The sequence below is a fragment of the Gossypium hirsutum genome, chromosome D04, assembly GCF_007990345.1.
Source record: "Gossypium hirsutum isolate 1008001.06 chromosome D04, Gossypium_hirsutum_v2.1, whole genome shotgun sequence".
Classification (NCBI taxonomy): Eukaryota; Viridiplantae; Streptophyta; class Magnoliopsida; order Malvales; family Malvaceae; genus Gossypium; species Gossypium hirsutum.
In genome coordinates this window covers 18,239,839-18,252,159 of record NC_053440.1, presented here as the reverse complement: position 1 = coordinate 18,252,159, position 12,321 = coordinate 18,239,839, and positions in this window count along the sequence as shown.

The following is a 12,321-nucleotide window of genomic DNA, read 5'->3' as shown; positions in this document are numbered from 1 at the left end:
ATAGAATTTATATTAGCAGATATTGTGACAGCAGAAGATTAACTAGCTGAATATAGAACAAAAAATAAATAAAAACAAGCTTACATCGATATTCATAAGTAAACAATAAATTCAGGATAATGGGTAATCTCATTTCAAGATACCAAACACAACATTAATATCAAGTCTTTGGACAGTAATATCAACAGTAAGCAGCACTCTTGTTGTAGCAATCAAACATTGACAATAAAATATGTCTAACAATGAATTAATCTTTGGACTAACATATTGCTCACATAAAGTACCTTATAATTGTCACACATTTATCACCACATATGTCGTTGAAATTTTGCCAAATATTGACTTACCTTTGGGTCAATTAATAAATGCATGAACCACAAAAACATATAATCATCTTTATATTTTAAATAAACTAATCTACGCAAAAGAGATCACTTTGGCGACATTTTGTTTCAACTAATCTATCTAAAATATTAGACATTCTTAATTAGATCCCAATGTCAAAATCTAAATTTATTTGTTTCAAAATATTTCTCTTAATTTCATCTTTCAATCAAATTAAAAGATAATAGTATATATATTTATATATATTTATCCCAAAACAACATACAATGATGTTGGCAAATATAATCATAGTTGAATAAATCAAAAACAACCTCACATAAGACTTCAAATTTAAACCAAAATAATTTTTGAATAAAGGTAAACCCCATCTTAAGATATCGAACACTCCACTAATATTTCATCTTTGGATAAAAAATATTAACTTGTAAGTGATATCTTGGTGTAGTAATCAAACGCTGACAATAAGAACATGTTGAACAATGAATCTTCCTTTGGCCGAGTTCTTGTTCACATGTAAAACCGAATAATCGTCACATACTTATTGCAACAGTTGCACATGTAATTTTGTTAAATATTAATCTTCCTTTGGGCCAATCAACATTAATGTAGCTTAAGTTACATACATACAACCTTTTATATTTTAAAACAAAATAATTTCAATATCAGAGTTCACTTTGGCAACTTATTATTTTAATTAAGTTATTTTAAAATAAATATATAATTATACCAATATTCAAATTTAAAATTTACCCAATAGTCAAAGGTCAAAACTAGAAATTTTTATTACATTTCAGATTCCAAAATAACTCAAAATAAGGTTGCCTTAATAGTGCAATTAAAAAACTAGAAACCTTAAACTTTGACTGATTAAAAAAAAAACCATATATGTCAAACCAAACTGAAATAATGTAGTGATTCAAGGCCGAATAATTAACAAACACATGTTTTCATAATTTTGGCATATTCCATAATTCATACAATATTCTATAATATTCCATAATTCATCATAAACCAAATATTTGAAACTATAAGATGTCAAAACCTAATATTATAGAACTGAACTTAAAATTAAATCCCTTAAACATGCATAAGTTTAACATGAATTTACATCAAAACGCCCATAAAATTAAATATATATATATCCAAACCGAAAAAAATAACAACTTCAATGAATGTCCAGAAAATCATAATTGAATTCATAAAAAAAATTATCAATAATTTTAACATAAATGAACACAAAACTTAAAACCATAAAGCAAACCGAATTAAGTCTACCGATAAATTTACACATTTATATTGTTGACACCATTTTTTTGCGAAAACAGGGTCGACTTGGGTTTTGAAAAATGAAAACAAATGTGGGAGTCGACACCAATCTTTTTTGATGAAGTGTGATCGGATCACCTAGCAATAGTCGATTTAATAAAATATTTCGATTTATCAAAACGATGATTTTGGTCTACGATAATTTAAGAGATCGGGCCCGGGAGTCGGTTACGCATGAGGAAGGGTTAGCACCCCCGATGCGAACAAAAATTGGTACCTCATTGATTAATAAATGTCTAAATGCAGAAATTTAAAAATTTGAAAAGAAAATTAAAATACAATCCATTTTTATTGATGTGCATTTAAAAATTGTTTGAGTAAATTTGAAAATGATTTAAAGACCCGCCTATTCCAAAGTAACGAAATGTTACACCCCGTAAGTTAGGGCGCGGCATTTGAAATTTTAGAGAATAAACTTGACTTTAATTTTTATTGAAATAAAATTTAAGGGGACATTTCTCCATTTAAGCTTAATGAGAAAATCAAAACCCCGTAAGTTCGGGTACGATTTCTCGAATCACCCGAAAAGCGAAATGTTGCCATATAACGAAATTTCTTTGATTTTGAAGCTTTAAAAGGGTACTTTGCTATTTAGGCTTAACGAGAAAGTCGAAGCCCCATAAGTTAGGGTACGACTCCTCGAATTACCAAAACGCAAAATATGTCTTATTTTAAAAAAATTATTCTTGAATAGTTGCGGGTACAACACTTAAAGGCATACATTTATTTCATTTGGTAATGAAATGAAGTGGATTATATCAAACAAAAATCGTGGGAACATCCACGATGCAATGACATGAAATAAAATATAGTAGCGCGCACAGAGCAATAATATACGAATACAATATTTATGCGAGTGAATGCCAATGATATGAAAGCGAATAAACGAGATAAAGTATACACAATAGCAATAATCTCACAACATTCATCATTCAAATACAATCATCGATAAATAAAGACCAATAAATTAAATAATAATTTAGAAGGTATAAAGCAAATTAAAATAAAATAAAACATAAAAAAAATTAAAATGATAATGATGTGTCTAAAATAGATAATGCAAAACAAGAGATTTAAGGTTAATAATATACAAAAAAATAAAAAAAATGATATATATAAATAAGATAAAACAAATAATGTGTATATATAAAACTATAAATTAAGTAATATGAAGGAAAAGAAAAATATTTGAAACGAAAAATAAATAAAACATTTTTAAATAAATAAGTTGCGTTTAAAAGATGGGCAATTTACCAATAAAAGCTATTTTTTTCAAAAATTATCGAAATGGGCCCATTATTTTATTATTTACCGGAATGGTCCAAAAACCGCGAAATCGCATCCACGTCAGCGTGATGTCAGTGCATGCACCAGGACATCGCGTCCACCTCAGCGCGAGTTGCTGACGTGCATTGACATCGCGATGACATGGACGCGATTTCGCAGTTTTTCCCACGTTAGGTTTTTTGGCTTTTAGGGTTTAGGGTTCAGGCTTTTTAGGGTTTTAGGGTCCTAGAAGAAATAATTTCGAGTTGACGTTTCTGATAAAATAATATAAAATCGCTTCTAGCAGGATGGTATTTGAGAAGAATTTGTGAAATCACGCCCTCGTGGACGCGCTTTTGCTACAGTAGGTCACGGAAGAAATAATTATTTTTTTGACGTTTCTGAGCAAATAGTATAAAATCGGTTCTAGCAGGATGCTATTTGAGAAGAATTTGTGAAATTGCGGCCTCGTCAGTGCGCTTTTGCTACAGTAGGTCATGTAAGAAATAATTTTTTTTGACGTTTCTGAGCAAATAATATAAAATCGCTTCTACCAAGATGCTATTTGAGAAGAACTTGTGAAATCGCGCCCTCGTGGACGCGATTTTGCTACAGTAGCATGTTTGGGCTGAGGCTATAAATTAGGCAGAAAATGTTCTCAGAATGCATAAGTCACAGCAAAAACAATTTAGAGAGGCTAAGAAGGTTAGAGTTTCAAATATGAGTGAATGTATTAGTGCTGTTATTTACTACGATGTGAGGTTTGCCACACCGAGAATGGTGTTTTTTTTTGTCGGAGAATACGGTGCGACTGGTTTTTAACCAGAACATAGATTTGACAGAACTTCGTAAAAGGATTAGGCGTAAAATTTTTGGAACGACGCCAATGAAAGTTCTGTCTATCACGTATCGATTTTGTTCTTCTGTTGATCCGATGACATATGACTCGTTCGACATAAAAGGTGCTCGTAGCTTGGAGGCAATGGTGCAGACTCATCTTGCTAGTGGAGCAGCTTATATTGAGTTATATGTACAATTTACATCGCCAACTGATGTACCAGCGACCGGTGTTCAAGATGTATACACCACCCCTGGCCGACACTCGGTCAGCGGGTTACAAAATATGGAACAGCCCATGTTCGGTAGCGGTGTCGATTGCATATCCCCTGCAAGACACTCTATCGGTGGATGGGATATGTACGTCGGTGGCTCGATGTTTGATGCTGGAAATACGTACTGGGGAGGGGCATCAAGTTCTAGTGGGTGGCAATGTACATCCAATTGAGGACGTTATCAAATGCCCAGAAGAAGGGATGATGTACTCCCTACGACGTCAACCGGTGAGGGGACCTCGTACACTGCAGATGATTGTGGGTTAGAAGATGACTCGGATGTGGATCCATCTCGAGAGCCCGGGCCAGATGGTGCAGAAGTTGGCTTATTTTCTGAACCGGAGCCTATTCCAACAGAGGCTGAAGATGCTGACAGGAGTTCAGATGAGGAAGAAAATCCACAATTCAGAGCATACTCACCTCCAGCCCACATGCATAATGTCGATCTGTCTGCAGATGATGCGTTAGAGTTTCCAGATCTACCACACCGGTTGCGTGATCGTACAAGTTCGGGGGGTAGATTTCGGTGAACTTGTAGTTGGTAATCAGTTTACCAACAAGGATAGTTTTATTGGTGCTTTGAAACAACATAGCATCAAAAACGACGTTAACTACCACGTCGTTAAATCAAAATCTGATAAGTTTGAGGCGAAGTGTGCGGTGCAAGACGGTACATGTTCATGGAAAATCTATGTCTCGTTAAGGAAAAGGACAGGGTTGTGGGAGATAAAAAAGTACAAAGGTCCACATACATGTGCTGCAAGTATAGTATTAACTATATCTGAATAATACTTTTATTATGCAATTATTAATTATTTAATGTACTCCTTTTGTATGTGTTTCACAAGATCATCCGAAAATGGATTTAGCTATGTTAGCTAGCTTAATACTGCCCACGATAAAAGCAAATCCTAGGACTTCAGTGCCGGTATTAATTGCCAATATCCGTAGCCAAATGGGGTACACGCCCTCTTACCGCAAGGCTTGGATAGCTAAGCAAAAGGCGTTGGAGAAGATGCATAGTGGGTGGAACGTCTCATATAATGAAATATGGCAGTGGTGTCAGGTGCTAGAGAGATACGTCCCCGGTACCATCACAGACCTTGAAACGGAACATGCGTACTACAACGGCCGATTTCTACGTGGATGCCAAGTGTTCAAATGCCTGTTTTGGACCTTTAAGCAATGCCGAGACGCATTTCCATACTGCAAGTTGTTGGTACAAATTGACGGTACCTTCATGTTCGGTAGGTATACTCATCGGCTATTGCTTACAGTGGCACGAGATGGCGGTGGGAGAATTCTTCCAATTGCTTTTACAATAACACTGGGGGAGTCGTCTGATGACTGGGATTTCTTTCTCTCTAGGTTAAGGAGGCATGTGTGCCCCCAACCTGATATCTGTGTTATTTCAGATCGGGACGCAGGTATACTAGCTGCATTTGATCGAGAGGGAAGCTTATGGCAGGGGACACACCATAGATATTGCCTAAGACACGTTGCTTCGAACTACTACAGGCAATATCCATCTAAGAGTGAACGACGACAAGTGACCAACATGGGTATTTAGTCTATATCTGTGTTATTTCGTTTGTCAATTTGAATTAGTTTTATTGGTAGAAGTGGTATAAATTATTCGCTATGATATTATATTGGCAGGGTATGAAATAAATAAAGATTGTTTTCACGAGATGTTGGCAATTTTACGATCCCAAAACGGCGAAGGGGCAGACTACCTTTGTAACATACGTTTCGAATAGTGGGCGCAAGCATACGACGGCGGCCTACGATATAGCCATATGACGTCGAACCTGGCAGAATGCATAAATTCTGGTCTTAAAGGAACGCGCCATCTACCGATAACATCGGTTGTGCAAGAGACATATTTTTGTTTGGCGGCGCTATTTCCAAAGCGAGCAGCAAGTTATGCAGGCGAGATGCAGGGAGGCCATGTATGGTGCATTAAGGTAGTTCAAGAAATTAACAAGGCCAAGGCGAGGGCAAACACCATGCACATAGTGTGTCACGATCGAGACAATTTATGGTTTCGCATGACAGAGTTTGACAGACCGCACCAAGGTGTTGTTGGCGGGCAATATTGTGTACACTTGTGAAATAGGGGTTGTGACTGTGGCATGTTTGATGCACTTCGGTATCCATGCGCTCATGTTATTGTAGCTTGTCAGAAACTCCGTCTGGATCCGATGAGTTATGTGGACGAAGTGTACAAATTAGAAAACATGTACAACGTATGGAGACACGTTTTCCCACCGATCCCAGATGAACATAAGTGGCCGCCCGTATCCCTTGCTCCTTTTAAGCTGTTACCGGATAGAGAATTACGTCGCAAATCAAAGGGTCGACCTTACTCTACTAGAATACGTAACAATATGGATATCCGAGAAATAGCCACTCAAACGAAGTTGTGCGGATGGTGTAGGAATCCAGGCCATACAAGTCGATCATGCCCTAATCGCAATAGTTGAATGTAATTGTAAAAAAATTAAGTTTGTGAAATTATTAATTGATAAATTGTATTAAGTTAAAAAATTGTATTAATGGTTAGTAAAATTATCAAATTATATACAATTATTAAATGTTAGTACCAGTCAAAAAAATTTTCCAAATCTAACATTATGTGAATGTAAAATTATTAAGTCAAAAAATTGTATTAATGGTTAGTAAAATTATCAAATTATGTAAAATTATTATTTGTTAGTACCAGTCAAAACAATTTTCCAAATCTAACATTACATTAAAGTTAGGGTTTTTAAGTTAAGGGTTTAGGGTTTTTAATTGAATTAGGTTAGGGTTATGGTTTTTAATTAAGGGTTTAGGGTTTTTAATTAAATTAGGTTATGGTTTTTAATTAAATTAGGTTAGGGTTTTTAATTAAATTAGGTTAGGGTTTTTAATTGAATTAAGTTAGGATTTTTAAGTTAAGGGTTTAGAGTTTTTAATTAAATTAGGTTAGGGTTAGGATTTTTAATTAAGGGTTTAGGGTTTTTAATTAAATTAGGTTAGGGTTTTTAATTAAATTAGGTTAGGGTTTTTAATTGAATTAGGTTAGGGTTTTTAAGTTAAGGGTTTAGGGTTTTTAATTAAATTAGGTTAGGGTTTTTAATTAAATTAGATTAGGGTTTTTAATTAAATTAGGCTAGGGTTTTTAATCAAATTAGGTTAGGGTTTTTAAGTTAAGGGTTTAGGGTTTTTTAATTAAATTAGGTTAGGGTTTTTAATTAAATTAGGTTAGGCTAGGGTTTTTAATCAAATTAGGTTAGGGTTTTTAAGTTAAGGGTTTAGGGTTTTTAATTAAATTAGGTTAGGGTTTTTAATTAAATTAGGTTAGGCTAGGGTTTTTAATTAAATTAGGTTAGGGTTTTTAATTAAATTAGGCTAGGGTTTTTATTACATCAAATAAACTTCTATTTTATTACATCAAATAATATCAAAATAACTCAAAAAATTTCTATTTTTTTACATAAAATAATATCAAAATATTCAAAATATTTGTACAAATAAATTAGGCTAGGCCATCGATGTCTATGCTTGGGGGATTCAGTGCCACATGGCGGCCGTCGACGGTTACGCGCTGGATTCCTCCTTTCTCTAGCTTTCGGCGGCGGTTGTTGTTCCTCCGGTGGGGATTCTGGTTCTTCCGATTCGACATCTGGTTTTCATACTTGGGACGATGATCCACCTTCAAAGAATAGTGTATGTGGAGGTGTTTGCATCAGGAACGACGACGGTGTTTGAAACCCATACGTTGGTGGGGATTGGTAAAAAGGAGAGCTCCCCGACGGCCCCCCTTGCGATCCCTCCTATGCCGCTGGCCTATACATTGGCGGTCCGATCGGCATAATAGGAAATGGAGCTGAACCGGGCATTTGGCTCCAACCTGCCATAGGACTCGGAAAAGGATACATATAAGGGTTAGGGTATATATAAGGGCTAGGAAACGCACCTGGCATCATCTGAAAAGGCAGTTGCGTGGGTATCATCGGTTGAACTGCTACGTCGGGTGACTGCGCCGGTGCTCTCGTTGAGCCTAGTGATTGCATGGCCGCTGATGATGAGCCGGGTGAATGTCTGGGCCTCGTTGAGGGGCTGCCTTCGTCTTGTCGTCTTGGATTTAGAGGCCCGCACCTTACCCTTTCGACACGTATTTGCCGCTGCCTCTCCTCTAGCATCAGTAAATACAGCTTGCCATGGATCCTAAACCATGACATGTATTCTGGAACGCACGATAACTCTAGAACGATGATTGGTTCCCGAATAGGTAGATATTCATACCGATCTTCCCACGTTTCCGTGTACCCAGACCAGTATCTCAGCTAATCCGTATTCAATTGCCAAAGGTCGACTTTGTGTTGATCGTCAAACACCTCAGGATCCACCCGAATCGGTTGTCTACATCCAAACTGTCGTAGCACTCTGTCTGTCTAGTGCGGCTCCACGGTTGTGTAGTTGACCAACACAACTTTCACGTGCCAAGCTTGTGGATTTTGTAAAAACTCTTCCGGGATTACTGCCCGAATTGCCGGATCCTCGTATGGTGTCCATTGAAACTATATGAACATGATAGAAATATTTGTTATATACATACATAATACTAAATACTAAATATCAATCAAATAGCGAATGTATGGAAATATCTATTTGCAATAATACTTACTTCTACTTCCGACTGTTGGTCCAATAGAAGCCGTATATCTTCAAGAGAGGACGGTAATCGAGCATAACTTGTCGGATGGTTCCACCTAATTAAATAAATTTTTAGCATACTTTTATTTTTAAAAATCTACATAATAATTGTAAAATGTAATATAATAAAATTTACCTCGTTATGAGTGGGAATGTATATGGGTGGTTCACTCGAGTACGTAGAAATGGAAACCGAAACCATGCCCATGACTGCAGTAGTGACAGGCAACCTCCGATGTTTGCTCTCCTCGGTCGCGTCGCCCCGCACATCTCCCGATATAATGTTGCCAAGACGACAGACCCCCAACTAAATTCACCGGTTGCTCTAAAATCAACGAGTTTTAGCAACCATCTTAGATGTACGCGGCTCCGTGACGTGTCGGGCATCAGATAACCTCCAATTAATTGAAGAAAGTATGCCCGAGCATATCGAATTCTTTCAATTTCGGTTGAATCTTCATCCGGATCAGGGAATGTGTCACGTAACCAGCCCATCTCGACGTTACCTCCCTCCATTTTCTCCGGAATAGCGCCCAAAAGCTCGTAGCACACCGCCTCCCAATTGCTAGATTGGGCAGACCCGGTGACTGGGTGCCCGTCCACCGGCAATCCCAACTGCAGACTAACATCTTCTAGAGTGATAGTGCACTCTCCACATGGAAGATGGAATGTGTGCGTCTCGAGTCTCCACCTCTCGATCAACGCACTGATCAGTTTCGGGTCCAACTTGCATCCCCGGCCCACCGTCGCCACGTGCCAAAAACCCGCTTCCCGCAGGTAGTTCTCTACCAACGGTGATGGAGGAGCATGCATATTCCAGATATTGCATTCCAATACCCGATCTACAAACTTTTATAACAAATAATAAATTAATAATTATCTAAAAATGCATAAATAAAAAATTCTTAAATAATTTTTAAAAATTAAATTTAACACTTACCATTGTCATTTGTTCCACCGATATGTGATGCCTATCAAGACGAGTCAATGATTCGGCCATTAATGAAATCAAACAAATTTTTACGATTTATAAAAATATAAAAAAATTAAAATTATTTTAAAAAAAGGAAATTGAGAAGAAATTGAAATTATATATGGATTTGAGAGAATTTTTGAAGGAAATTAAGAGGAAATTGAAATTAAATATAGATTTGAGAGAATTTTGGAAGGAAATTGAGAGGAATTGAGAGGAAATATGAGAGAGGATTTGTTTGTGAAAAAATAAAAAGGGGTGGGGGGTATTTATAGTTTTTTTTTTTACCGTTGGGGGGGGGCAACAGTCAAATTTTTTATTGTTAGGTATTGTTCACGCACGGAGGACATCGCGTCCACGTCAGCGCCTGGCGCGTGCACTGACATCGCGCTGACGTGGACGATATTTACCAAAAAAGGACCATTCCGGTAAATAATAAAATAATGGGCCCATTTCGGTAATTTTTAAAAAAAAGGGCTTTTATTGGTAAATTGCCCTTAAAAGATATGTAAAACAATTTTAAATAATAAAACAATTTTAACTAAATAATACATAAAATGAGTTCAAAATAAAGATAAAAATGACAATATAAAAGAAAATAGTAGAAAGCAGTTTATAATATTTGACAAATATATAATACATCTTATCATGAAAAAATAAATAAATAAATAAATAATTTATAAAAGCAAGTCAGTATCTTATATAAAAGTTTGGAATGTAATATAGGAAAGGAAACTTAGAGTAATATATATAAACTAAAACTGTTTAATATAAATAATACATAAAAATCTTTAAAATAAATAATAATAAAATTGTTTACATGAAATAATATAAAAAAAATCTAAACAGTTTAAAAAGTAAATAAAAATGAAATCAAAATAAACATGAAAACTAATAAAAATAAACAAAAACAAATTAAAAAAAATGAACTTAAAAGGTCAGGGACTAAAATAAGACACGCGCAAGGGCGTGAGGACTGAAGAAAGAATTATTACCATGCCCATGCGCACCGTTTCACGCGGACCAGCATGAAATACGCAGAAAAATCATGGGGCAAAATTAAAAAAAATAAATAGGACCGATTGCGCACACTGGAAAGGCGGGGGGGCTGATTGTGCAAATAGCCCCTCAAAGCCAAAACGCGCGGATCCTGGATACTGGGTCGGGTCGATTTCAGGTCTAAGAAGAAACGACGTCGTTTTAGCCACTGATGCAAGGGGCTCAAAATGGCGCCGTATTGATCCCATATAAATAAAAAATTTCACACAAAAAAACACTTCATCTTTCATTTTGAACAAAAAAAAATCAGAGAGCCTCTAAAACTCTCTCAAAAATCTACCCTCCTCCATTTATTTGGGATTCCCCGGCGTCCCGACGCGCTGCCATTATGGCAAACGGCCAACGGCGAAAGACGAATGCGAGAGGGGAGCCCCCGTCGACGGAATCTCGAAGCGAATCAGGTGCCTTTTTTATTACTATGTTATTTTTGTTAAAATGAAGTTGTAAAAAAGATAAATAAATAACAATAAATAAATATAAAAGAAAACAGTAAAAGTTCAACCTTTAAAAAACCTCTGTTCTGCCTTTTATTTCTAAAGTGCGTGTAAAAAAAATGTACAACGAGAATATTTTGGCTTTTATAGCCATATTACAACCGTTGATTTTCTATTCTTTGTCTTTTGTCATTTACTGCTACTGTTGCTTTGTTTGGTGGTCTTTTGTAAGTGACAGAGTAGTGTCAGATGCGCGTGGATGGGGCGCTGGTGTGCGGCGACGGCAGTGGGCATGCGTGGAGGCTGGCGGCTGAAAAGAGTTAGGGAGGCTAGGATTTTCTGAAAAATGTTTAAACATTTTGGGTCATTGGGCCGCCTAGGGTTTTTTTAAAATTTGGGTTTGGGGCTGTTGGGTTAGATTTAATTTGGGTTTGTAAATGAACATTTGTTTGATTATGGACTTTTAACTGGTTTTGTTTGGGTCATATTGGGTCCCGCGCAAAAATGGGCTTGAACATATATGATTTACAAATAAAATATATACCTTAACAAAATCATATATTGTCATATATACTTATAAGGGTAGTATAAAGACAACAATACTAAGGGTACGTTTGATTCACTGTAATAGAATAAAGTTGTAATTGAATAGAGTTGTAATAGAATAAAGTTGTAATGAAATAGAGCTGTAACCAGTAATTCAATTGTTTGGTTGAATTGAATGGAATAGAGCTGTAATAGAATTCTTGTGTTTGGTTAAATAGAATAGATGTTGTAATAGTATAAGTAAAAATTCTTAAACGACCAAAGTACCCTTAACATAATTTTTGTAGGTAAATGATTATTGTTATTAAATTATAATAAGATTATTATTAAATATATTTCAAATAAAAATAAAAATAAATAATTTAATCATATTTTAACATAATTATTATTAAATAAAATTTAATAAAATAATATATATAATTTAATAACATTCTTAATATAATTATTAATAATATTTAATAATAATTTTAATATAATATTATTATTAAGAATATTTCAATTTCTAATATATTTGCTTCAATCTAACCTCTCACCTGTTCTCTTGGGTCACAATCGC